The sequence below is a fragment of the Macaca mulatta genome, chromosome 16 (assembly GCF_049350105.2).
Source record: "Macaca mulatta isolate MMU2019108-1 chromosome 16, T2T-MMU8v2.0, whole genome shotgun sequence".
NCBI lineage: Eukaryota > Metazoa > Chordata > Mammalia > Primates > Cercopithecidae > Macaca > Macaca mulatta.
This window is the reverse complement of record NC_133421.1, coordinates 48,885,935-48,912,205: the sequence shown is the minus strand read 5'-3', so window position 1 is coordinate 48,912,205 and position 26,271 is coordinate 48,885,935. Positions and strand designations below refer to the sequence as shown.

The window sequence follows — 26,271 nt, the reverse complement described above, 5'->3', positions numbered from 1 at the left end:
TTGGACTCTAGATAAAAAGGAATTCGCTGTGTCTATCGAGTATACTCCCTACAAGATTTTTTTCTCATTTTCTCCCCCTGTTTGAGCATTGTAGGGGGGCAGGGAAGATAATCTCTTTGTATGATAATACACCATGTGATTATTGAATCACACTTTGGCCATCTCCTTATTTCAACCATACAAACCATGAGCAATCCTATAACTGGGTATATACACAGAGGAAAGGAAATTAGTGTGTTGAAGAGATATCTGTGCGCTCATGTTCATTACAGCACTAGTCACAGCAGTCAAGTTATAGAATCAACCTAAATGTCCATCAACAGATGAACAGATGAAAGAAAATGTGGTACATATGCACAATGGAATATTATTCAGCCTTAAAAAACAAGGAATCCTGTCATTTGTGACAACGTGGATGAGCTTGGAGGACATTATGCTAAAATGAAAAGAACCAGGCATGTAAGGACAAATGACCTATGATCTCAATTATAGGCATATTTGATAAAAAATCAAGTTCACAGAAGCAGAGAGTAGAACGGTGGTTATCAGAGGCTGGGGTGAGGGAAATGGTGAGATGTAGGTCAAACGGCACAAAGTTTTAATAAGGAGTAAGTCTCTTGAGATCTGTTTGACAGAATGGTGACTACAGTTAATAATTTACTATTTATACAGTTAATATACTGTACATTTCAAAATTGCTGAGAGTAAATTTCAAGTGTTTTTACCACACACAAAAACAATCATGTTGTACATCACAAATATATACAATTTTTATTTGTAAATTTAAAAATATTCAACTATTTTCTTCCGGTGTGTAGCAACCTATTAATAGTATCATTAGAGGAACTGACTTTCTTGATTTTGATGATGTCCAATTTCCATTTTAAAAAATGGATTATACTATTGGTGTTAAAATGAAGAACTAAGGTTTGATTTTTTCTCTGTTTTTCTGTTTTTATTTAATTAATTTTCACTTTGATCTGTATTATAGTTTTTGGGTTTGTTTGTTTGTTTGTTTGAGATAGGGTCTCACTCTGTCACCTAGGCTGGAGTGCAGCGGCATGATCATAGCTCACTGTAACCTCCAACTACTGGGCTCAAGTGATCTCCCATCTCAACCTCCTGAGTAGCTAGGACTACAGACCTGCGCCACCATGCCCAGCTAATTTTCTAAAATCATTTTATAGAGGTGGGGTCTTGCTATGTTGCCCAGGCTGGTCTCAAACCTCTGGCCTCTAGTGATCCTTCAGTCTCAGTCTCCCAAAGCACTGGGCCATATTATATAGTTTTTTAAGATGAGAGGTGAGGCCACTGATTTGAGACCATTTTTCTTTTCTAATATTGGCATTTTGTGTTATAAATTTCCCTCTAACTACTGTTTTAGCATGTCTCACGAATTTTGATATGTTTTAATTTTCATTTAGTTCAAAACTATTTTTTTTTTTTTTTTGACACAGAATCTTGCTCTGTCACCCAGGCTGGAGTGCAGCGGTGCTATCTCAGCTCACTGTAACCTCTGCCTCTCGGGTTCAAATGATTCTCATGCCTCAGCCTCCCAAGTAGCTGGGAATACAGGTGTGTACCACCACGCCCGGCTAATTTTTTCTATTTTTAATAGAGATGGGATTTCGGTGTTGGCCAGGCTGGTGTCGAAATCTTGGCTTCAACTGATCCTTCTGCCTTGGCCTCCCAAAGTGCTGGGAATACAGGCATAAGCCACTGTGCCTGGCCTCAAAACAATTTCTAATTTTCCTTTTTATTTCTTAAATCTATGAGCTACTTAGATGTGTTAGGTTCCAAATATTTGGTGATTTTTGCAAATCCCTTGTGGCTACTGATTTCTAATTTAATTCCATTGTGCTCAGAAGACACTTTGTATAACTTAAATCCTTTAGCTTTACTGAGGCTTGCTTTAGGACTCAGAATATGAATTACTATTATTATTATTTTTTGAGACGGAGTCTTGCTCTGTCGCCCAGGCTGGAGTGCAGTGGTGCGATCTCGGCTCACTGCAAGCTCCACTTCCCGGGTTCATGCCATTCTCCTTCCTCAGCCTCCCAAATAGCTGGGACTATAGGTGCCTGTCACCAAGTCCGGCTAATTTTTTTTTTTTTTTTTGTATTTTTAGTAGAGGCGGGGTTTCACCGCATTAGCCAGGATGGTCTTGATCTTCTGACCTCATGATCCGCCCGCCTCGGCCTCCCAAAGTGCTGGCATTATAGGCATGAGCCACCGCGCCCAGCCAGAATATGAATTATCATAGTAAATACTTTTTGTGCACTTGTAAAGAAGGTGGTTCTGCTGCTGGTAGTGTTTTTTTGTTTTTCAATAAATGTCAACCAGATTAAGTTGGTGATTAGTGTTATTCTAAATATTCTATCTCCTTCTTGCTGATTCTTTGTCTATTCTATTGAGAACTAAGAAAGAGATGTTGAATCTCCAACTATAATTGTGTGTTTACCTAATTCTACACGCAGTTCTATCAGTTTTGTTTCATGTGTTTTGAAGCTCTGTAAAGAGGCAAACATTCAGAATTGATATGTTCTCTTCATGAACTGACCCTTTTGTAATTATAAAATGTTTCCTTATTCTGTGATAATATTCTTTGTTCTGAAGTCTACTTTGTCTATTCATATAGCCATTCCTGCTTTCTAAAGCTTAGTGTTTGCTGGGTGTAGTGGCTCACGCTGGTAATCACAACACTTTGGAAGGCAAAGGTGAGAGAATCAAAGTCCGGGAGTTCAAGAACAGCCTGAGCAACACAGTGAGATTCCATTTCTTTCTTTCTTTTTTTTTTTTTTTGATACGGAGTCTCGCTCTGTCACCCAGGCTGGAGTGCAGTGGCACAATCTCAGCTCACTGCAAGCTCCACCTCCCAGGTTCACACCATTCTCCTGCCTCAGCCTCCTGAGTAGCTGGGACTACAGGTGCCCGCCACCACACCCGGCTAATTTTTTTGTATTTTTAGTAGGGACGGGATTTCACTGTGTTAGCCAGGATGGTCTCGATCTCCTGACCTCATGATCTGCCCGCCTCAGCCTCCTAAAGTGGTAGGATTACAGGTTTGAGCCACCGCGCCTGGCCGAGACTCCATTTCTACCAAAAAAAAAAAAAAAAAAAATTTTTTTTTTCAATTAGCAGGGCATGGTGGCACATGCCTGAAATCCCAGCTACTCAGGAGGCTGTAGCAGGAGGATGGCTTGATCCCAGGAGTTTGAGGCTGCAGTGAGCTGTAATCGTGTCACTGCATACCAGCCTTGGCAACAGAGACAGATGCTGTTTCAAAAAAATAAAAATAAAACAAAATTAGTGTTAGCATAATATATCATTATTTCTATCCTTTTACTTTTATCCTATTCATGTCTTTATATTTAGGTGAGATTTTTATGGGCAGGATATAGTTGATTCTTGCCTTTTTTATCCAATCTATCATTTCCTGTCTTTTAATTGAGTGTTTAGAGCATTTACATTCAATATGACTTTTGATATGGCCAAGTTTAAATCTACCACCTTGCTAAATGTTTTCTATTAGTTCATGTATTTATTCTTTGTTCCATTTTTTCTTTTTTGTTCCCATGCATTCATTTGGATCTACTCCATATTTTTAGGATGCCACTTTATCTCATTTGTTAACTGATTAGCTACACTTATGTTATTTCAGAGGCTGCTTTAGAATGTATAGCATATATTTGTAACTTATCTAAGTCTACACATTTAGGATGTATTATACCACTTCATATACAGTGTAAGAACCTTACAACATTTTTCTCTTTATCACTGATTATAAACAACTTAATTAGGAGGTGCCGTGGGTCTTGCTTTTAAGCAAGGAAGGCTAGAGGAATTTAGAGGAAATTTTGTCCCACTTTTGACACAAAAATCTTGTATCTGTTTACATGCAAATTATGAGATTTTCCAATCTGGCTAATGGAAACAGAAATTACTCCCAGCCCTGCATAAGCTCCAGTGAATGTTCCCCCTGATCTTTTTAAGTGGCTCTTTCCTGGGCCTTGGGTAGTTTCCCATGTGCTCAGCTGAAGGCTTGCAGGATGTCCTCTGTAGATCTCTAGAATGTTCTCTTTCTGTGTGCAGCTCTTTCCTCTCGGGGATTCTGCCCTGTGAAGTGTAGCCACCTTGGCCTCCCCAACCTCCCACCTCTATCTCTTCCACTCAGGAAGACTGCTGCACTCCACCTGGATTTCCCCTTCCTTCAATATGTACCTGCGACAAGCTCTGACAACTGCAGGGCTCACTTCATTCGTTTCCCATCTTTCAGGGATCACTATCCTTAACTGCCTGTTACCCAAGACCTTGAAAACCATTACATTGTATTGGCTGGGCGGCTCACGCCCATAATCCCAGTACTTTGGGAAGCTGGGGCGGGCAGATCACGAGGTCAGGAGATCAAGATCATCCTGGCTAACACGGTGAAACCCCGTCTCTACTAAAAATACAAAAAATTAGCCGGGCGTGGTGGTGGGCACCCGTAGTCCCAGCCACTCGGAAGGCTGAGGCAGGAGAGTGGTGTGAACCCTTGAGGCAGAGCTTGCAGTGAGCCGAGAACGCGTCGCTGCCCTCCAGCCTGGGTGACAGAGCGAGACTCCGTCTCAAAAAACAAAAACAAAAACCATTACATCATATCATTGTTCAGTTTGTTTCAAGCGGAAGGGTAAGTCTGGTGCCTGCATTTACTGAAGGCCTTGTACAGTCCGATGTGTGGAATACCCAATTAATGATTAGAAAGCGAATGTTGGCCAGGCGCGGTGGTTCATACCTCTAATCCCAGCAGTTTGGGAGGCTGAGGTGGCGGATCACCTGAGGTCAGGAGCTTGAGACCAGCCTGGCCAACGTGGTAAAACCCCGTTTCTATTCAAAATATAAACATTAGGCAGGCGTGGTGGCGCGCATCTGTAATCCCAGCTACCCGGGAGGCTGAGGCACAAGAATTGCTTGAACCCGGGAGGTGGAAGTTGCAGGGAGATAAGATCGCATCACTGCACTACAACCTGGGCGATAGTGCAAGACTCTGTCTCAAAAGAAAAGAAAAGAAAGGAAAGTTAATTATTTCATTTGCAGAAAAATCAACTCACAGAAATTGGATCAAAATCTATTTTAAATGAGATAAGTAAAAATGGTCTCATATCCATAGATATTCTTGGCTTAAAAACAACCTCAATACATTATCTTATCACCACCACCACTGTCTGAAAATCAAATGGTCTTTAAAATATGTTTAACAAATAAAAAAGTATAACAATTTTTCTGACTCTGTGTTTATTTATAAAGGTTGGTGTGGAGTGCTTCTAAAATACACTGAGGAATCCTTAAACGAAACAATTCTATCTCAGCCGGGCTCACACCTGTAATCCTAGCACTTTGGGAGGCCAAGATGGGAGGATCGCTTAAGGCCAGGAGTTTGAGACCAGCGTGGTCAACACAGTAAAACCCCATCTCAATTTTTTTTTTTTTAATAAAAAGGAAAGAAAAGGAAAAAGAATCCTATCTCATTGCACAGATAGGTTACCCATATACAAAAATCTCAAACCAAGTTATTATACTTCTATGTAAAGGACTGGGCACATAAAATGTTACCTTCATTCTAGACTTCTTAAAAACTGTTAAGCTTAATATGATTTGCCATTTTGTTTCAAGTGGAATATGTTAAACATTATTTAAAAGTGGGTTTAAGGGTAGCAATTTACAGTTAAAAAGAGTTACAGTATTGTCTGAACATAAGAATGACATAGGTATTAGAATTGTTGAGAAAACATCTTTCTTGATGGTGAGATGTTAATAATATGAACTATATGCTAATGTTAAATAATGCATTGGCTGGAAGTACAAGAAGAATCCCTGTATATTGCTCCTCAAAATAAATAATGATTTTGGGATGATTCATTTAAAAGCAGGCCCCTGTCTGATCTCAGCACATGTGAGAGGATTTATCCACACTTATGCCTTGAGAGGTGAGACTTTTCCATTTGTGGGCTTTAGGAAACTAGGCAAAATGGTCAGAAATCAGTTTATACTACTCTAGACATTTCAGCATCCTTCTATTACTCTAGGACACAACTGAGGCGAACATAAGTCATTCCAAAACCATACTATATAATGATAACATAAGGCATGAGCAGTTATATTTACAATGACTATAAGCCTTCAGAAGAAGTTAATGAACTGAGACTGACCTTGATCGCTGACTCAGATCCTGCAGCACAGGGCAGAACCTGCTCCTTCTCCCACATTTGCCAACCTTTGCTACAACAGTAATCAATTTGCTGTCTTGATCTCTCAAGCATATCATACATTTTTTGATCTACCATTAAGCCTCAAACTTGTGGCCTAATTAAATTACTGGGGAAAAACACTCTGGAATTCTAGACTTTGGCAGGAGGGAAAATTAGAGATAAATATTTGAAAAGGTGAGAAAATTATGACCTAATCTCCAGGCATTCAAAGTCCCTGTTAAAAATAAATTAGCTTTCATTTGATTGCATTTATTTTTTACACAAAAAGGAGTCAGCCCATTTTGCAGGATGGTAATTCAATGCCAAATACAAAATATAGGAGAAGGGAGAAATAGAAAAGGCTCAAGGAACAAGAGAGGTCCACACGATAGATACAAATACAGAGTTGGATCAAAGAGTCATTAAAAAGATCTTCCAAAGAGTGGGAGTTAACAGAGGGGAAATTGTGGAAGGGTAGAAAAAACCCTAGAGTTAGAGAAATCAAAAACAGAAGGAGACAGATGGGAAAAAAGAAAAGTCAAACCTGACCCAGCAAATGAAATAAGCCAATGCTTAATTTTGTCAATGGGCATAAATTTCCTTTGTTTCCAATGAGTGATAAAAGCCAATGGAGAAATAAAATGGTGTCTATCATCAGGAGGCAGGCAGTGCTGTATCATACCAAAGAGGAGAGAAGTAAACCTATAGTTACAGCAAATATCGAAATGTAGGTTTTAGCAGTGAGGCCCGTGTACAGGTGTCTAAGACGGTGAGAAGTAGGCATGGGGAACACAGATGAGACCAGAAAGAGTAGAAGAAAATAGCAATCATGAAAGCACAACAAACAAAATGCAAATCACAGCCCTTCCCTTTGTATGAAATGCCCTTCCAAATACTGCCACCTGTTCAAAGGCAATCCCTACAAGAAGCACCAGTCCTAATAAACAGGATTTCTCCTCTGATGTCTGGGCTCTCACAGCATATGTATGTAAAGCTCTTCTGTGTCATTTCCTTAAGTTTACCTTGTAGTCCAGTTTTTTAGAGGTCTACCCTATCACACTGTAAACTACTTGAGTCAGAGGACCATCTTTTCTAGTACCTACTGCCTAATGCCCAGGGTATAGCACACAGTTTCACAGACATCTGCTGGATCATGTCAGAAGCTTAAAAGTATCTATAGTGAGATTTTATTTCCCTCTCAAAAATCTAAGTATCTATAGTTCAAGGTGAGTGTGTAGTTCAGGTGAGAGACTGGTAGTCAAAAGACCTGAATTCTAGATCTGGCAATATCTTGCTGTATAATTTTAAGCCTGTATTGCTAATCTTTCTGAGTTTTATCTTCTTTTAAGGAAGTGGGACTAGATAAGGACTTTATCAGTGTTACAATTCTAATATTATGATAAGCATTTACTCTCTGTGCCATTAATTCTGCAATTACTCATATAGTGCCTTGTGGTATTTCTTCATCTTTTAAGTAATTGAAATGCACTTATACCTCATCTTTCCTAACAAAGGCTCCTTGAATTAGGAAAAGTTTTCTCACCTCCCACACTGCTAAAAACACAATAAACATTCAATAAATATTTACCTATTTCACAAAATAAATAGATTCTTTAAGGAAGTGCTCGGCTGGGGGTGGTAGCTCATGCCTGTAATCCCAGCACTTTGGAAGGCCAAGGTGGGAGGATCGCTTGAGCCCAGGAGTTGGAGACCAACCTGGCTCTCCATGTTGTTCTAGAGATGAAGTAGTGAGTAGTAAGACTCCATCTCTACAACAACAACAACAACAACAACAACAACAAAATTCACCAGTCATGGTGGCACACACCTGTAGTCCCAATTAATCAGGAGGCTGAAGTGGGAGGATGACCCTACCCCAGGAATTGAAGGTCACAGTGATCTATGATTGTGCCACTACACTTCAGCCTGTGTGACAGAGTGAGATGACGTCTCTAAAACTGAAAATTAAAAAATAATAAAAAGTTCAGGCTGGGTGCAATGGCTCATGCCTGTAATCCCAGCACTTTCAGAGGGCAAGGCAGGCGGATCACTTGAGGTCAGGAGTTCAAGACCAGCCTGGCCAGCATGGTGAAACCCCATCTCCACTAAAAACACAAAAATCAGCCAGGTATGGTGGCACATGCCTGTAATCCCAGCTACTTGGGAGGCAGAGGCAAGAGAATTGCTTGAACCCAGGAGATGCAGGTTGCAGTGACCTGAGCTCACACCATTGCATTTCAACCTGGGAAACAGAGTAAGACTCCATCCAAAAAAAAAAAAAGAGAGAGAGAGAGAGAGAGAGAGAGAGAGATAGTAATAATAATAAAATGTTTAGAAAAAAAAAAAAGGAAATGCTTTATGGAGCTACTTGCTATTAGAAGGGCCTGATGCAAACTGCCTTTTAACTAGTAAGCAGTTTGGAGGGAAGACCATGATGAAGCTACAGTTAAATAAGATACTTTATAGGACAAAAAATATGCCATGAGGGAATTCAAGGATTTTGCTTGTTGATAATCCGCCAAAAGGAATCCTGGGAAAGGTGTTTGTTTTGCAAAGACTAAACTAGCAATTACAAGGAAAAACTTATGAGATTCAGTTTCCTTCATTCATCAAGAAGCTGAAGCAGCAATTACCTACTTTAGCTATATCCTTACCATCATAAGAATTATGTAGTGACACTTGGTGGAAAGACAAAATTTAGATTTACAAAACCTCAGTTTGACTTCCAGCTCTGTGTCACTTAGTAACTATGCTGAGATAACCTAACATCTCTAAGCCTCCATTTACTCATCTATAAAATATAAAATAGTAATTCCTGCCTCTTTGAGTTCTTTCAAGAATTAATCCAGGTAATGTAAGTGAACAGTACTCTATAAATTATGACTTTTTAAAAACAGAGAATTACTTTTTAAAAAAGAGAATAACTTTTTTAAATAGTTTTTTTTTTAATAGTTTTAAAAATAGTTTTTAAAAGTTTTTTTTTTTTTTTTTTTTGAGATGGAGTTTCACTCTTAGTGCCCAGACTGGAGTGCAATGGTGTAATTTTGGCTCACTGCAACCTCTGCCTCCCGGGTTCAAGCAATTCTCCTGCCTCAGCCTCCCAAGTAGCTGGGATTACAGGCATGTGCCACCATGCCCAGCTAATTTTGTATTTTTAGTGGAGATGGGGTTTCTCCATGTTGGTCAAGCTGGTTTCGAACTCCCGACCTCAGGTAATCCACTCGCCCTAGCCTCCCAAAGTGCTGGGATTTCAGGCGTGAGCCACTGCACCCGGCCTAAAATGTTTTTTTTAAAAAACTCTTTTTTAAAAAAGTAGAATAACTTTTAAAAAATAATGTAAATGTACTCAGAGTGCATAATACTACTGAAAATATATGTGGCCAAGATAAATATTGGTGGGCACTAAGGTTAAGTGCCCTTTTAGGAGAGGATCTGGCTTCTTTGGTGAGTTCATTCTAATTTCTTTGGATCCCAAGGCTCCTTTTGGGAGAAAAGTATCTAATTACATGCTGTTGGTTCTAACAGAGCTTCCTTTGAAATACATCAGATAACTAGGGAAATTATCAGGTAAGGAAAGGGCATAAAAAAGGAGTAAGAATTGAATGGGTAGAAACTGTTACTGCTTGCCTTCTCCCAGGCAGGCATGTCAAGCACTCTGCTTCTTTAACAGCCACCTGCATGGAGAACCAACTAAGGGTCATCACTGTTCAATCCGAATGCCCATGTGGGGTTTGTTTGTTTGTTCACCTTTCCATAATGGACCCAGGAAAGTGATCCAATCAGGAAATGAATACCATATTGGGGTTCACAGAATATTCTTCTGAATGAACAGGTATCTTATCCATCATTTGTGGATACTAACTCACAAGGAACTAGAAGATTATGAAGCATGCTATCTTAGTCCATTTTCTGCTGCTATAACAATACCACAGACTGGACAATTTATAAAGAACAAAGGTTTATTTGGCTCAGTTTTGGAGGCTGGGAAGTCCAAGGGCATGACATCAGCCTCTGGTGAGGGTCATTCTATGGTGGAAGATGGAAGGCAGAAGCAAGCATGTGACAGAGCAAGCAAATTGGGCTGAACTCACCCTTTAGTCAGAATCCCACTCTGTGATAACCAGCCCACTCCTGCAATAACTAACCTACTCCTGCGATAACAGCATTAATTCATTCATGGGGGTGGAATCCTCATGACCTAATTGACTCTTTTTTGGTAGGGATGGGGTCTCACCATGTTGTCCAGGCTGGTCCCTAACTCCTGTCCTCAAATGTCCTCCTGCTTTGGCCACCCAAAGTGCTGGGATTACAGGTGTGAGCTGCTGTGCCCAGACCTAATCACCTCTTAAAGGCCCCACTTCTTAACACCTTTTCATTGGAGATTAAACTTCCAACACATGAACTTTGGGGACATATTGAAACCATAGCACATGTTTAATACAAAAACTACTCTGAACATAATTTAGTATTTCTTTACAAATTTAGAAGATAATTCAACATCTTGCCATTGATCCAGAATTACTACACACATGATTCCACAGTATTTTCATCACTTTCTATTAGGGGCTTTATAAATTTCCCAATATTGATGTTTCAAAAAATAAAAAAAAGTCATATCTTTATCATTGATTTCAGTGTCCAAAAATCTGGTAATTTCAAATAAATCTTTGATTTATTCGAGGTTTTTTTTTTTTTTTTGAGATGGAGTTTCGTTCTTGTTGCCCAGGCTGGAGTGCAATGGCGCAATCTCGGCTCACTGCAACCTCTGCCTCCCGGGTTCAAGCGATTCTCCTGCCTCTCAGACTCCCGAGTAGCTGGGATTACAGGCATGTGCCACCACACCCGGCTAATTTTGTATTTTTAGTAGAGACAGGGTTTCTCCATGTTGGTCAGGCTGGTCTCAAACTCTCGACCTCAGGTGATCCTCCCACCTCAGCCTCCCAAAGTGCTGGGATTACAGGCGTCAGCCTGGCTATTTGAGTTTTTAAAAAATTTGTTTGTTTGACTTTTGGGTAGATGGAATATTGCTACTTCTTAATTTACATTCCATAAAGGACTCTGAAATGAAACCTTTAAACTAATAAAGACTCTGAGAAGCTTTGCCCTGGAAAAACATACTGTAATTATACTTCAAATCTAAAGTATCTTGGTCATTCAAGTGTTAAGAGAATAGAAACCATCCCATCTCCTAATAGTTGAGAATTGATCTGCTAAATTTTAGTGTAGAAAAAAACCTTTTTTTTTTTTTTTGAGATGGAGTCTTGCTCTGTTGCTCAGGCTGGAGTTCAGTGGTGTGATCTCGGCTCATTGCAAGCTCCACCTCCTAGGTTCACGCCATTCTCCTGCCTCAGCCTCCTGAGTAGCTGGGACTACAGGTACCCGCCACCACGCTTGGCTAATTTTTTGTATTTTTAGTAGAGACGGTGTTTCACCATGTTAGCCAGGATGGTCTCGATCTTCTGACCTCATGATCTGCCCACCTTGGCCTCCCAAAGTGCTGGGATTACAGGCGTGAGCCACCACACCCAGCCTAAAACCACTTTTTAAAAATAATATTTATCATGTGTACTGCAGGGTTTTACTCATTTAATAGGAACATCTCCTCTGGTAAATGTATTCTAGGCACTCACTATTATGACATATAATCAGTGCTGAACAAATATTTGCTGAATGAATGTGAACAGAACGTTGCCTTGATCTTTTCCCAAAGTAAGACTAAACTTCCAGGATTATCTATAAAACTTACACAAGATATATATGTATATAATTTATTAAGTAAAAAGTTCTCACATCGTGTTGGTCCTCTTGAGTGTCCCAAATAATAACAAAAAGCAAAACATTAAGAATGTAAATAATACACTTTTCTTTCTCATATTCCATTAGAAGTGGTTCCTCGGGTTGCAGCCTCGGCTGGAGACGTTGCTCCTCCCCAAGGAGGGCATTATGACATGGAATCAGTTTCAGAAAGAGAAATATATCCCTGAACTGGTTTACTTATTATTTTTGTTTTCAACAACTAAAAGCTGAAAACTGCAAAATGTTATTGGAGAAGTCTGCTAAAATAAATGCAGAGTCCAAAAAAATCAGTGAACCATACCAATAAGGCTTATTACTGGAATCATCTTGGTCTTGCTGCTGTACAACAGACTGTAGCAGGAAAAAAGATAGGCAGAAATTCTGTCAGGATATCTCCGAATAAAATACGGTGTGTATACCTATCCTTTCTCTATATCTATGGTATGAGAAAATTCATACCATATGAAATGGCAAATGATATGAAACATTCTTCTGTTGGGAATGCAAAGAAACCCAGCTGGCAGGAACACCCCTTCCATTTGCAAGCTCTCCTTCTCCTGTGAAATGATTCCCTACCTATTCCCATCCCACAGAGAATCGGAATCTTAACTAGGCTCCCACTTCCTATGTGAACCATACCCACTCCTGTAAGAACCATGGCTCCATACACATTGCAATCACTGTTTACTTACCCAGGATATTTTCCAATAAAAGATCTTCAATTTTTACTGAAGAAAAACATGGTGCAGGACCAGGATATGTACATTTCATTTGGGGTAGTAAAACCATCCACATACAGATCAAACTTTATATTCTCTCAACCAAATCTACAACCAGCCTATAAATATAAATCAGCTCTACATTTAGCTGGCTATTAAACACGAATTTAGAATTTCTTAGTAGAAGGAATCCAATTTAGTTATGGCATTAAATGTGTGCTTTTTGCCTCAGAGAGAGTAATATAATTGAATTCTGACCACCGCAGCAGATCCGTGCTGCTCATCTTTGTCCAGCAATCATGTTCATAAAGGCCAGAGAAGGCAGTACTACTACTTTTCCAGAACAAGTGATGAGTTAAATATAAGCTGAGGAGAATGAGTTCAACCAACCAGACAGCAACTCAGGCACCATGAAACTGCAATTGCGGGGGCTGGTATGTGTGCTGAGGGGAGGGGCGCTGGCTACTCCCCTCCACCAGCAACCACTCTACCCTCCGTTGACATCACCTTTCCAGATGGCCTCTTCAACCACCACTAGACTGTTCAAAATAAAGACTTCGTCTATCTTTTCATTCAGAAATGTGTACATTGAGGCAAAATAAAAGAAAAAAAGATACTGATATAATCACATGATTAATCAAATATTGCTTAAACCCATAGCACATTTTGTGCCACTATCTCTGTCTTTTAAAGAATAAATTTTAAAACACTGTGCTCTGTGGTAATGAAATTGGAACAACTGCTTTAAATTAAATGCAACAAGTGGACCTTGTAACATGATCAAAATCCATCCCAGGCCTTTTCTAAATTCCAAATGTAACCAGAATACCTCTTTAACAATATTTGATAAGAAATATTTAACACTTTTCATATATTTCCTGTAATTATACATTTATAACAAAATGTGGATTTACTTGGCAGCCAAACCAAAATGTCTCATATTACTCTCAGATTGCAACTCTTGCTGCTGAAATACAGTATACTAAAAATGAAATAACTTTTCCATTTTAATGTGGTTATAAGCTTCCTGCTAGGCTGCAACCTAATTGAGACTTTTATGTTAGCTTTTTTAAGACATGCTATCCTTCATCATCTGCAGAGTATTTTAACTATAGATCTCTTGTAGTCGTCCCAAAGTTGACACAGGGAAGGGGGATGGGATGGGAAGAGGAAGGCCACTTTATCAAAGTCAATGGAAATACAAGGTATTAATTATGTTAAATGAAGAAATATGGGCATTTAGTTACATTTGTGGGTCAGAAATATTTTAATCTGTCGCTGCCAGCCAGCTGCCTCTCCCTGACACCCCCTCCTTGCATTTACATCAGCTGCAGGAACACATCAAAGCTCCAAAATGTGGAGGAAAGCCACCACAAGTAGGGCCTTCCTCACCCAACCCCCGCTTCAAGGTCGCTGTTTTAACTAGAGTGACCATAGTGTGGTCCACTACAATCAGTAATAAAACCATGACCTTTTTTTATATTTTGGAGGCATAGATGGTAGAAAAGTTGGTAAACCATCAGCCCTAGGCATTTTTTCTTAAAAGGCCCTAGTAAATGGAAAATACAATTTTTGTGATATTTAGAAAAGAAAACAAATGGTGTACTCAATTGCTCCCAGTCAAAGCAAAGTTGGATCACACAGATGCAGCTGACTTTTAAGCTTTGCTAAGCTTGCCAAGCATACCGTGCAGGAGCACAGTCACAGGGAGGGGAGACATACTTGTCTGCCATGATGCCCCAGCAAGTTTTATTAGATCAGTGCTCGGAAATTCCGTATATTACCCATCAAGCACGGCAATGGCAATTACCTAAATGCGACATATTCACTATATGACTAGTGGAGGGACTTTTACAAGGTTATCCAGGAAATTTAAAAAAAAATTAACTCAGACTATTTTTATAAAGTTTTTCTGATCAAGGAATCAGATAATATGTTAGGAAGTCACGTCACTATTAACAAGCAAAAATTCTGCAAAAAAAAAAAAAAAAAAAAAAAAAACCACCCCACTTTAAATGATAAAAAGCAACTTTTTAGTGAATGGTACTTCCTTGCACTTAATTTGTATCTTTGAATTTAATAGCATATAAAGATTTTGGACAATTGTATTTATAGATTGTTCTATTTTCAATATATATTTTCATTTAAATCAAAGATACCAGTGAGACTCTGTCACTACAAAAAAAAAAAAAAAAAAAAAACAAAGATACCAACCACCTATTTTTTTCTTTTACTTCAGTTGCAGAAAATTCTCAAAGGTATTAACTTAACTTGTGCATATAAATTTAAAGAAACTAATCTTTTGCATAGAATACACAGGCAAACACAACTTATCTGTTCCAGGATTGGATTTTGAGAGTTCTTATGGTAGATTTTTAAAAATAGGAATTAATCAGGATGAGGCACAAATAAACCAGATTTTTCTTGAATGTTACATTACAGGTAGAAAGGAACATCTTTTAGGCAAAAACAAAACAAAACACAAAAACAAAGAAAGGAGGACTCCAGTGAAAAGACAAAGGGCCTCCCTCTCCAGGCCTCTGAAAAGATGAAGGCAAGGGTGTTCTCACTACTGTGGAGTCATTCCAACCTTAATCAAATGTCTGCACTTCAACATAGCTCTCCCGCCTCCTCGAGGATGTCAGAAATGCACAAGGTTACTATCTGAAGAGATGTGTGAAGATAGCTGCCTGGAGTTTTTGTAATCTTCAGAATTCAATAAAAATCCACATATCTCGGGTCAGACTTACCAAATGGTTTTAAGTCAGGAATAAAAGGATTTAGAAAGATGTTCACCTGAAATCATCTCACAATTTTCTTCTTCATTTCACACACTACTTCTTGGGGGAAAAAAATGAACATTTTACTTTTACTGAGAGTTAATTGTTGTCAGAGGTAATATCCACCCACACAGGGAATTTAAACTAAAACCAAACAAAATCTCTGAAAGCTGATACTGGGTATACCGCCTTCGATATCAAACCACAGCAACATTCAATTTTGAAAATAAGCAGAGGTAAACATATTGATTTTCTGCTCCTATGTGTAATTCTTATTGAGTAATCAAAGGCAAAAGGAAAAAGAAAAGAAAAACCTAGCTGAGACAGTGAAGACTATAGCTCTATTCTCACACTTATTAAAGGATAAAATTTATGAATATATATAAATTCACAAGTTTGTGCTTGAAATGAGAAAAAATATGGTTATATATTTTGAGTTATTGATGTTAAATTGTGTCAAGGAAATACGCAAGCTGATATACAATTTCCTTTTATATAACAAAAAGGATCTATTTCTGACAAAACATGAACTTCTAATCAAATTTCTGATTAGAAGTTTTGTTATTAGAAGTTCACTTTTGTTATTTGCTAATTTTTGTATTTCAGTTAGTATTTTTAAGGACCTTCATTTTAAATAAATGTAGTCAGACTAGTCTGGCTTTCCAATGAAATCTAAATCAAATTCCTTTATCGGAGCTGCCTTACTGTCTCATGTACTATCCCTCTTTCCCTTTAAGCAAATATCATTATCAGTTAACCCGCTATTTGTGCAACTGGGGTTTTATTGTTAAGGCATAGGTATTGAAATTATTTAAAAGCCTGGATGAAGATAGCATGATATGTGATGCAAGAGTAATGCAATCTGTCTAATCTCAGTTAAAGATTCACTACCAAAATTCCCAACAATTATAATAGCTACATGAACTCAGTAAAATACTTCTTAAAAAGGTATCAGCAAAGTTGGTCCAACTTGATTTTTAGAATGACCTAGAGATTTAGTTTAGCTACATTAAAGCAGCTGATTTTGAGTTAAAGCAAAAAGCAAATACCAGCCACAAGTCATGCACAATATTCTATCCCTTTTCCTAAAAAAATGACTGAAACACTTGAGAAAAACATGGCATAAAGGCACAAGTACTAACATTACAAGACATTTGATGGGTCATGTAAAGAATAAGAAATCATCTCCCAGATGTTTGAAAGACAACAAAATAAATCTTTCCATGAATGTAGAAAAAATGTCAGTATAAACAAAATATCCACGATTAAATAAAACTTGAGGTGATCCAAACTGACTAGCATTTTACAATATTAATGCTAATGGTTAAGTCTTTTTGAAGGTTTAACAGGTCTCATAAAAAAAAGAGTTGCATATAGGAAGGAGAAGCAAACAGAAAACTAGTCATACATGGTAAGGAATAAGGAAAGAAGAGATATTTCAGTCAGAAATATACAATAGCAGTTTTCAATATTGCATCAGGAAATAAGGTAGTTAGAGAAAAGTTGCAATCTAAAACAGAAAACACTTTTAGGAAATGGCAAAATTAAAACAGAAGTAGATATGTAAAATAGATGAATGAAGACAAGGTCTTCCTGCACCAAGGGAGTTGTTTAGGAGAAACAGTGTCCGTTTGTGGCCAGCGATAATACTTTCCATTCAATAGAGTTTGCAGCTTGCTGATTCATATGATTGCAGGCTGGCGCCCTGCTGGCGAGCCTCTCCACTGAAATTAAATCCACTCTCTTCAGTTATAAATTATAATGCTCTATAAACAACACTCCCATTGGGAATGGGGAGGGGGGAAGAGAGAGAGAGAAAGAAAGAGAGAAAGAGAGGAAGAGAAGGAGAGGCAAGAGTGAAAAAAAAAGAGGCACGGAGGGAGAAAAGAGCTGGAGAGGGAGAGCGTTTCTGCATAGTCCACTCACTGTTTAATGTTCTGCTCTTCTGCAACAAACAAGGGGAGTAAGTCTTCCACAGATAGCACTCCTGCTGTAATTCCTACACTGTTTGATGTAGAGCCCAGAAAGGAAAGTGGGATAGTAATACGAGTCTAAGAGGAAAAGCACTTAGAAATCAAGGAGTCTATAAGATGAATAAAAGATAAAAGAGATTTTTATACCTGGATTTTTCAAATATATTATTGAATACATCTTTGGAGTCTCAAGGGACAGCCAAAACGAATAAAATTATTCAATTCTATTTAGATAAATTAAATCTTCACATTGTACATCTTTTGATACCCAAATCAACCAGTGTTATTTCCCCCAGATGCACTGGGAAAGCAAAGAAACGGGAAAGAAAAGTTAAAATTAATCCATCCCAAACAGCCTCAGATGAGGAGTCCAGAGCAAAGAGAAAGTTCAATGATTTCGAGATTAACCACATTTGCTTTTTAAAACACATATGTATTTAGAAATTCAATACTAAATTTATAGGAGAGTGATGCCTCAATTGTTTAAATGTCGTAGAATTTGTTTTTAAGTGTTGTTTCAAAGGAAAAATAATTACAAATATTAAATTGTGTCAATTACCTAAATAATTCATAAAGGAGTCCATCGTTGAGTTGGTTTGTACATATCAGCTTCAGGGCATTAACTTATATCCACACTGCAGATTTTTTGTGTGCATGTGAATTTTTTTAGGAGTTATTTATGCTTTATAGCAGGATAGAAGCAATTATTGTTATGTGCCAATTAGTATTCCAAGGATTCACATCCATAGGTTACTCATCAACTACAAAAAGACAGTTTCATATTTAAAAATCATTCTGAAATTTCTTACCAAATGATGAAACTCGACATAAAAATAAAAGGGGAGACAGGGTAGGGAGAAGTTGGGAGAGAGAAGCAAGCCCGTTCCAACCTCAGTCTGAACCTACGAAACCAAAGAGACCATTTCAGGTAAGGAAACTCAAGGAAAACAGGATCCTCCACAAAGCACGTATTTCCATTTCTCTATCTCATTTTGGCAGACCAAATATTACTCTAAGTTTCCCCCAAAAGAAACAAGATAAAACAAAACTCTGCCTTTCTCCTGAACTCTGAGAATGAAGAGGGAAAGAGAAGGTGCCTGAGATTTCAGTTTTAGACCTAAGGAATTTTACCAGGCTCAATTCCAATCCCTGAAAAGAAGACTAAAATGAATACATTGACCCAAACTTTAACCAAAGAATTAGGCTTAGTAACAACTCAGATTTTACTTTTTTTTTTTTTTTTAAATGTGTCTGGCTGTCTTTCTCTGTCTCTCTGCGTTTGTTTGTGGTGCATACCGAGTAAATTATTTGCTGATAGGTGAATCTCAGCAAATGCTTTTCTTCCTTTGAATGCCTGGTGAGCTTGTTGGGAAAAGTCATTTAAGTCACTTAAAACAATCCCTTGAAAAGTAAAACTCAATTCTGAAATAAAAGTATAACTTAGAGCTTAAAAATAAATTAAATAAAGGAAGCATTAAAAGATAAATGGAGCAGGATGCTCTGTGGCTGAGGTAATCTGAGTGGAGAGGGAAGAAGGAGGGTTACGTTAATAAATGATTAAAAGGCCTTAACAAGGGCCTATCAGGTTGACCAGGAAAGCATTCTTCTTCTCTGCTCCTCCCTGAGACCACCTTTTTTACATTTGTTCTCAATGCTGATCAATATGGTTTTCATTTGCTGATTTCCATAATGCCATATGTGATCTGCCAGGCGAACATAATGAAGCTAGAAAGAGCTGAAGTCATTTTAACATTCTCGCTTGTATGACTGTCGCCAGTTTACCAAATGCCTGTTATCTGGGAGCCTGTATCTCTCTTGTTTATTGACAAATACCAGAGAGGTTTGCTCCTAGAGAGAGCAGCTCTGGGTGGCAAATTTAAGATTCAAACTAAATATTAGACTTTTTTTTTTTTGCTACCACTCTAACCTGTAATTTAAACTTGATTAAATAAAAACAAGATTTAAGTGTGACTTATCCTTTTCTGAACACAAGTGCTCACTTCTGTTGATAAAACAATAAATCAGAAAAAGTAAAGCACCAATACTTTATGATGCCACCAAAGCCTCAGGACATATTTATTGCCCCAATTCAAATTTTCCTACAAATAGAGTGTTTTCGTTGGCCCACTAGTATTTGTCTCTGATAACTTTCACCAAAATTCATATCAAACTGTGTTTTAAAATTTTTTACTCTTTACTAAAGTTTCTTTAGTCCATGCTCTGGCAGGAAGAAACTTAAAAAAAAAATCATATGTAAGCTTCGTACGCTTTTTTCACTGTATAATAAAATGGGTTTGTTGAGGTCATCACATAAGTGACACAGGCAAGAGCCTTCCGTGATGCCTGAGATATCTCATTAAAAATTCTCTGTATTGTTTGTTGATCACTTTTCCATACTCAAAAGAAAATTTCAAGAAAAAGTGCAAATAGGAAAACATTTCTGAAATGATTTATCTTTTCCAAGCCGAATACCCCCCACCAAAAAAAACAAACAAACAAACAAACCAGTTGCATTTGATCAAAAGGATACTTCAACATTGTAATTTAAGAATAAAAATATATTTAGTGCCTTCATGTACAATAAATTTAATTCCTTTTTACATTAAACACCTTAAATAATAAATATTCTGATGATTAACAGAAGTCACGTTTTGGTTCTCAAGAACAAAATCCCTCTGAGGCTGGGTGTGGTGGCTCATGCCTGTAATCCCAGTACTTCAGGAGACCCATGGCGGGAGGGTCGCTTAAGCTCAGGAGTTTGAGACCAGCCTGGGCAATGTAGGGAGACCTCATCTATAGAAAAAAATAAAAAGTAAAAATTTAGTCAGGTGTGGTGGTGCACACCTGTGGTCCCAGCTACTGGGGAGGCTGAGTTGGGAGGACTGCTTGAGCCCAGCTTGTGATCCCACCACTGCACTCCAGCCTGGACAACAAAGGGAGACCCTGTCTCAAAAAAAAAAAAAAAAAAGCTGTGCTGACAATCTAGTCCTGGAACTATGAAAACTGAAATCATAGAATTTTGCAAAGAAAATCCCTCTGAGCTGTTCTAAAAAATGGTGACAGTGTCAAGGCTGGGTCAGCACACAAAGGTTTAGAAATAGTTGCATCACCAAATACTGCATTTGCCCCAACTCTGAGTTCACAATCTTTGCTGTATTACGTGAGTTTTCTTTTCTCCTCCTTTCCTTATTCCTTCCTTCCCTCCCTCCCTTCCTTCCTCAAAGGACACACTGGTTCAAAACAAAACAAGGGAAAAGAAAACAAACTGAAGGAAGGCAGTGCGACAAATATCTAAAGGAAAGGTCCTTCAGGAGAACAAAGTGGCACTGGGGGGATGAACATCACATTTACTCCCTCAACCTTCGCTTCCCTTCACTAAACCAATGGATTGTTGTTTTCTCCATTCTCTTAATTTCTTTAGCAACAGTGAAAGGATACTAAAACAATGAGACCTTCAAGCTGGCTGGTGTCAGAACATGAATTATTCCTGTTGTGTGTGTGGTTGTTGGTTGGTTGTTAATTCGTTTGGAAAACAGTAGCAGATTCCACCCCCAAATGGGGAGATAAAAGTGCACACATCACTGTGTTACTAAAGAATCCTAATATGACTGCTGTTGAGTTCTGATATAAAAGTCGATAATGAGGGAAACAGCAACGTTTAGCAAAACAAACCAAAAAACAAGAAAAAAAATGATACATGATACAAGGATTCTAACGGCATACAATGGTAGAGAGAATTCATCTTAAGGACCTTCCTCTGGGGTTCTGAAATTTTTGGATTATGGTAAAGCAGATGATAAAGAACCTGTAGCCCATTTAAAAGTAACAAGCTAACTTCTCTTACGAATTCCAAATTAAATAGGAGATGTTACCTTACACTGGGCGTTTGGTGAGGTTGGAGAGATTATGTGGTTAGCGTCTTTTAAATGCAAAGTCATCTCTTTCCTTCTGATATTCATAGTAAAAACAATTATTAAAATGGTAAGAAAACAGAGAAAAAGAAGCAATCTTGCCTAGACATGAACCAGGAAGAAAGGCAGGAATGATATTCTCAAAGTCTAGTGCAACTGGTGGCAGAGTACCCCACTGAAGACTTAGCAACTAACACTTTACTTTACTTGGCCCATAATTACCACACCGAAGGACAAGTCAGATTAGCACTGTCCTACAACATTGTATTATGGGAACAACAGGTTAGTTACAATAGTTGAAAACACTCTCACAAAAGGTGAGATTACCACCAGAATAGACTTCTAAAGTGAGGTAATGGGAGAGAGGCAGGAAAAGTCCACTCCTCTTATTTACAGAAGCTATGGGAAGAGAAAGGGAGTTCCAGCTTCAACTGACAGACAGGGGAGTAAATTATGAAGGTTCTTTTGAGCTGCAGTAGGCTCAGGAGGACAAGAAAAACTGTGAGTTAGTATAGGATGATAGAAAATTTCTTTCAAAAGAAGGAAGTAGAAAACGCATTATATCCAAGTTCAGGCAGTAAAAAAATAACAGTTTAACAATAAGGGATTCCCTTACAGAAAAATAAATCTCTGGGAGGCTGTTTTAGATCCTTTGCCCCAGTTGTGGTAAGCACACCTTTCGCTGCTCTGTGGAAAGAGGTACACTCACCAAACTAAAGGGTCCTTTGAGGAAGGAGAATGACCAGGAATCTGCAGTATTGGGTTATTTATTTTTTTTAGAAGATAACTTTAAGACTTTATTATCTTTATAATAATATTAATATTAATGATTGAAACTTAGAACTGGATTATTTGGCCCTTTCTTCTCTTCTTACCTCCTCCACAAGCATTCTCTTAGATCTGAGGTTGGGCTCAACATATTCAAGCCTTAGCACTATTTTCTTCCTAGTTTTAACCCTTTTCTAGAAAAATAGGCTCAGTCTGCCTACTGAGAGGTGAAGTCAGCTGGACTTCCTGGGTCAAGTGGGGACTTGGAGAACTTTTCTGTCTTACAAGCGGATTGTAAAATGCACCAATCAGCGCTCTGTAAAAACGCACCAATCAGCACTCTGTAGCTAGCAAGGGGATTGCAAAATGCACCAGTCAGCGCTCTGTAAAACGTATCAATCAGCAGGATCCTAAAAGTAGCTAATTGCAGGGAGGATTGAAAAAAGGACACTCCAATAGGACAAAAACGGAACATGGGAGGGGACAAATAAGGGAACAAAAGCTGGCCACCCCAGCCAGCAGCGGCAACCTGCTCGGGTCCCCTTCCACGCTGTGAAAGCTTTGTTCTTTTGCTATTCACAATAAACCTTGCTATCGCTCACTCTTTGGGTCTGTGCCATCTTTAAGAGCTGTAACATTCACTGCAAAGGTCCACAGCTTCATTCTTGAAGTCAGTGAGACCATGAACCCACTGAAGGAACCAACTCCGGACACACTACTATAAGCCACTCTCCTTCCTATCATAAAACCACTTTCCCTGGGCACACAGAGAATCCTTGCCCTTTTGGTACCGTGTCACTATGTGGAGCTGGTGCTTGCCATACTTCTTACAGTAAGTCTGGTGCATTTTAGGAAGAGTTTGCAGGAGGAGTACTGGCATGAAAAGCCTGTGGTCTATCTCATCATCACTGTATCCAGAGACCTTGCCAAGAGCCCCTGGCATACAGTAGTCATTCAAAACATAGATGTTGGCCAGGTGCAGTGGCTCACGCTTGTAATCCCAGCAATTTGGGAGGCCAAGGCAGGAGGCTCACTTGAGCCCAGGAATTCAAGACCAGTCTGGGTAACATGGCAAGAACTTGTCTTTGCCAAAAATTTAAAAATTTGCTGGGCATGTTAGTCAGTCTCAGCTACTCGGGAGACTGAACTGGAAGGAATGCTTGAGCCAGGGAGGTTGAGGCTGCAGTGAGTCGAATGTGCCACTGTACTCCAGTCTGGGTGACAGAGTGAAACCCTATCTCAAAAAAAAAAAAAAAAAAATTGAATGAAAGAGATGTTTAGATTAGAAGCAATACAGGAATTTGCAGAAGTCCTTAACAGTTAAAAGAAAAAAAAAAAAAAAAAGTAGGTAAAAACAGGAGGAGGAGGTAGTGGTATAGGTTGATTATCCCTTATCCGAAATGCTTGGGGCCAGGAGTGCTTTGAATTTTGAATTTTTCAGATTTTAGAATATTTGCATTATAGACTTACTGGTTGAGAATCCCTAATCTGAAGATCAAAAATCCTCCAATGAACATTTCCTTACAGTGTAATATTGGCACTCAAAAAAGTTTTGAATTTTGGAGTATTCCAGATTTCAGATTTTTGGATTTGGGATAGTCAACCTGTAATAGCAGTAGTAGTAGCAATAACAGTAATTGCAGTAGTTGTGGTCATTGTAGCTTTAAATGAGAAGTTGGAAGTGTAAGTGAAATTCAGTTGTCTAGATGTGGCTATACAGAAATCTGTGGCTCCAGGGCTTTATCAGCATTAAAGATTTACTCCCCTTCAACTGGACTCCCAGGGAACTACAAAAGAAGGTTTGCACAAGTGTGGAAAACCAAGATCTTGAGTAACAGGAGGATTTATAGTCACGTTCCGTAAGTGAGAAACGAAATGATGAGGTAAGTACCTTATTAGTAATGCTAAGGTCAAGACCAGGTCAGGATGGGTTAAGTTAGAAGAGCCCTGTCAGAAGTTCCAAAAGCAGTCTGGGGGTTAAAAACATTTACAACTTGGCCTCAGTTTCCTAACTCTAACATACCAGCAACCAAATCTAATTACGAGAAGTTATACGAAAGCAAATCTAAGTGTAATCAATTAGCAGGAATTAATGAGGAGAGCTGGGAAACATGTCTGCTGAAGACAGAGAAAGGAAGGGCAGTATTATTTTATTGCCTGGTCTTTTGTAAACTCTGTACTGGTAGCAGAATCTCTATTTCTAGAACAAGCAGAGCTCTGTCACACATCTTGTAGGATTGTTCCCGCTTTTCAGTGCACGTGGGTGGTGGTTATTATTTTTAATGTATTCCTACTTCAGTAAGTCATAAATAAGCTTACCTATTCAAATGACCACAAAAAATGATGAGAAAGAGCACACTGACCCACAAGCAGCAAAGACCCAGAAGGCAACACTTAAAACATAAACTGCCAACAGCAACCTGATCGGGTTTCATAAATCAGAGCAGCCGTGGCCCTAAAGAGTGGGAATGAGAGCTCCAGTAATTGCAGTCTTCTGTCTGGGAGCATACTGTAAAAATAGCCACAGTAAGCAATCTTCCTGACCAATCAATAGACTCCTATTAACCTCCTGGCCAATTACAGGATGATTGGCTAAGCAAACAAAGAATTATTGGCTGTTTAGTTGGGACTTTATTCAGGTCTCTCTCTTCCCCTGTTTCTCATTCTGTTCCGCCTCTCCTCCCCACCCCCTTTCCTGTTAGGAAAAAACATCTGCAAACACCTGATATTCATCTAAGTCTCTGCAGTTGTACAGTCTTGTTAAATTGTTACCACCTTTTCCACAAGCAGTTTTGGCAATTAACCTCATGGCCAGAGACTTCAAAGAAAACAACTGTTGAGTTTAACCTCTCTGAGCTACCATAGATTCTTTTATGATTTTTCCTGAAACACTTTCATCCAGAGAGGAAAAATGCAGACTGATAAAAGTAATGTTTATTTTAATATTTGGTTAATTTATTAAGAAGACAAACGCCTCAGACATTTGCCATAACAGGGTGCACTCACTTTTCAAAGCCTTCACAAAGTGGGGTTTTATTTTAATTTACATTCCCAACACATGTGTGCTTCTCTGCTCTTCCACAAATCCTACATTTGCTGGAATCCAAGGATTTGATACATTTGACCCTCCCTTGCCCCTGTTCACAAATCTCTCATATGTTTCTCAAAACTGTTTAAAAGTCCAGAATGAAAAATGCATTTAAAATTAATGCTAAGAACCAAAGTTGCCATTAAAAATCTATTTTCATTTTCTATTTTTACCCTCACAGATATACTTTTTACATTAAAAGCAAGGTTAATCCCCAACTCTCATGAGAAAAAAACTACTAGCAATAAAGATCAACATATATAACCGAACAAGCAATACAATTCTTCTCGAGTAATCTTCTGGCCTAAGTATTTCGCAATTTATGCTATGGAACCAGATTTTTACAGCTGTACATAATAATAATAATGGGCCTGATCTTACCAGCTGAAAGCAGGTTTGTGGAAGTGCATTAACTCCTTCAGGCGTCTAAGTTCATTTGGAATTTTAATAAAAGTGATTAAATATTTAGTAGACCCTGAGAACTACTGATATCCCTTTCTGGCAAGGTCAGGCTTTGTAAAATTGCCACTAATACTTTTGCCACTCTTTGAGAAACCTGAAGAACTCTGTCAACGATTTAGAGTATTTGTGTGCCTTTTCTAGAAGTACCATAGGGTTGAAATAAAAAATCTGTAGCAAAGTCAACAGAGCTTTTGTTTGATATTTGCAGTTATCATTATCTTCATGTTATAATTAATTCTCCCAAAGCCATAAATATCTGTTTTCTAGAAAATGGCACTCCGTGGTACAGTACCATGCCATTTGATAATTTCGTTAGGGGCCTGGCTTTAACCAAACAGCACATTTTTTGCCAACACCACCACCTTCATGAGTTTAGGGAAGCAGAGGAGGAAGCGCAATAACAACATAGTTTTTGGAGGGAGACAGACCTGCAGTAGATTTCTACTTTTGCTCTGTATTAGCTGTGTTGAGAATAGGCAAATACGAATAATTATACCTATCTTGTAGGGATGTTATGAGGATAAAATGGAGTGGAACATACAATGCA

At 38.5% G+C, this 26,271-nt stretch overlaps 1 protein-coding gene and 1 long non-coding RNA gene across 19 annotated transcripts in view; one reads left to right on the top strand and one right to left on the bottom strand.

Annotated features, from left to right (window-relative positions):
- BCAS3 (BCAS3 microtubule associated cell migration factor) overlaps nucleotides 1-26,271 on the bottom strand; it is a 712,862-nt gene that overhangs the window by 221,647 nt on the left and 464,944 nt on the right. The window lies entirely within an intron of this gene.
- LOC144335460 (uncharacterized) lies at nucleotides 11,029-20,374 on the top strand. Its single transcript, XR_013406342.1, has 2 exons — nucleotides 11,029-11,738; nucleotides 20,217-20,374. It is a non-coding gene; the product is annotated as an uncharacterized LOC144335460 (long non-coding RNA).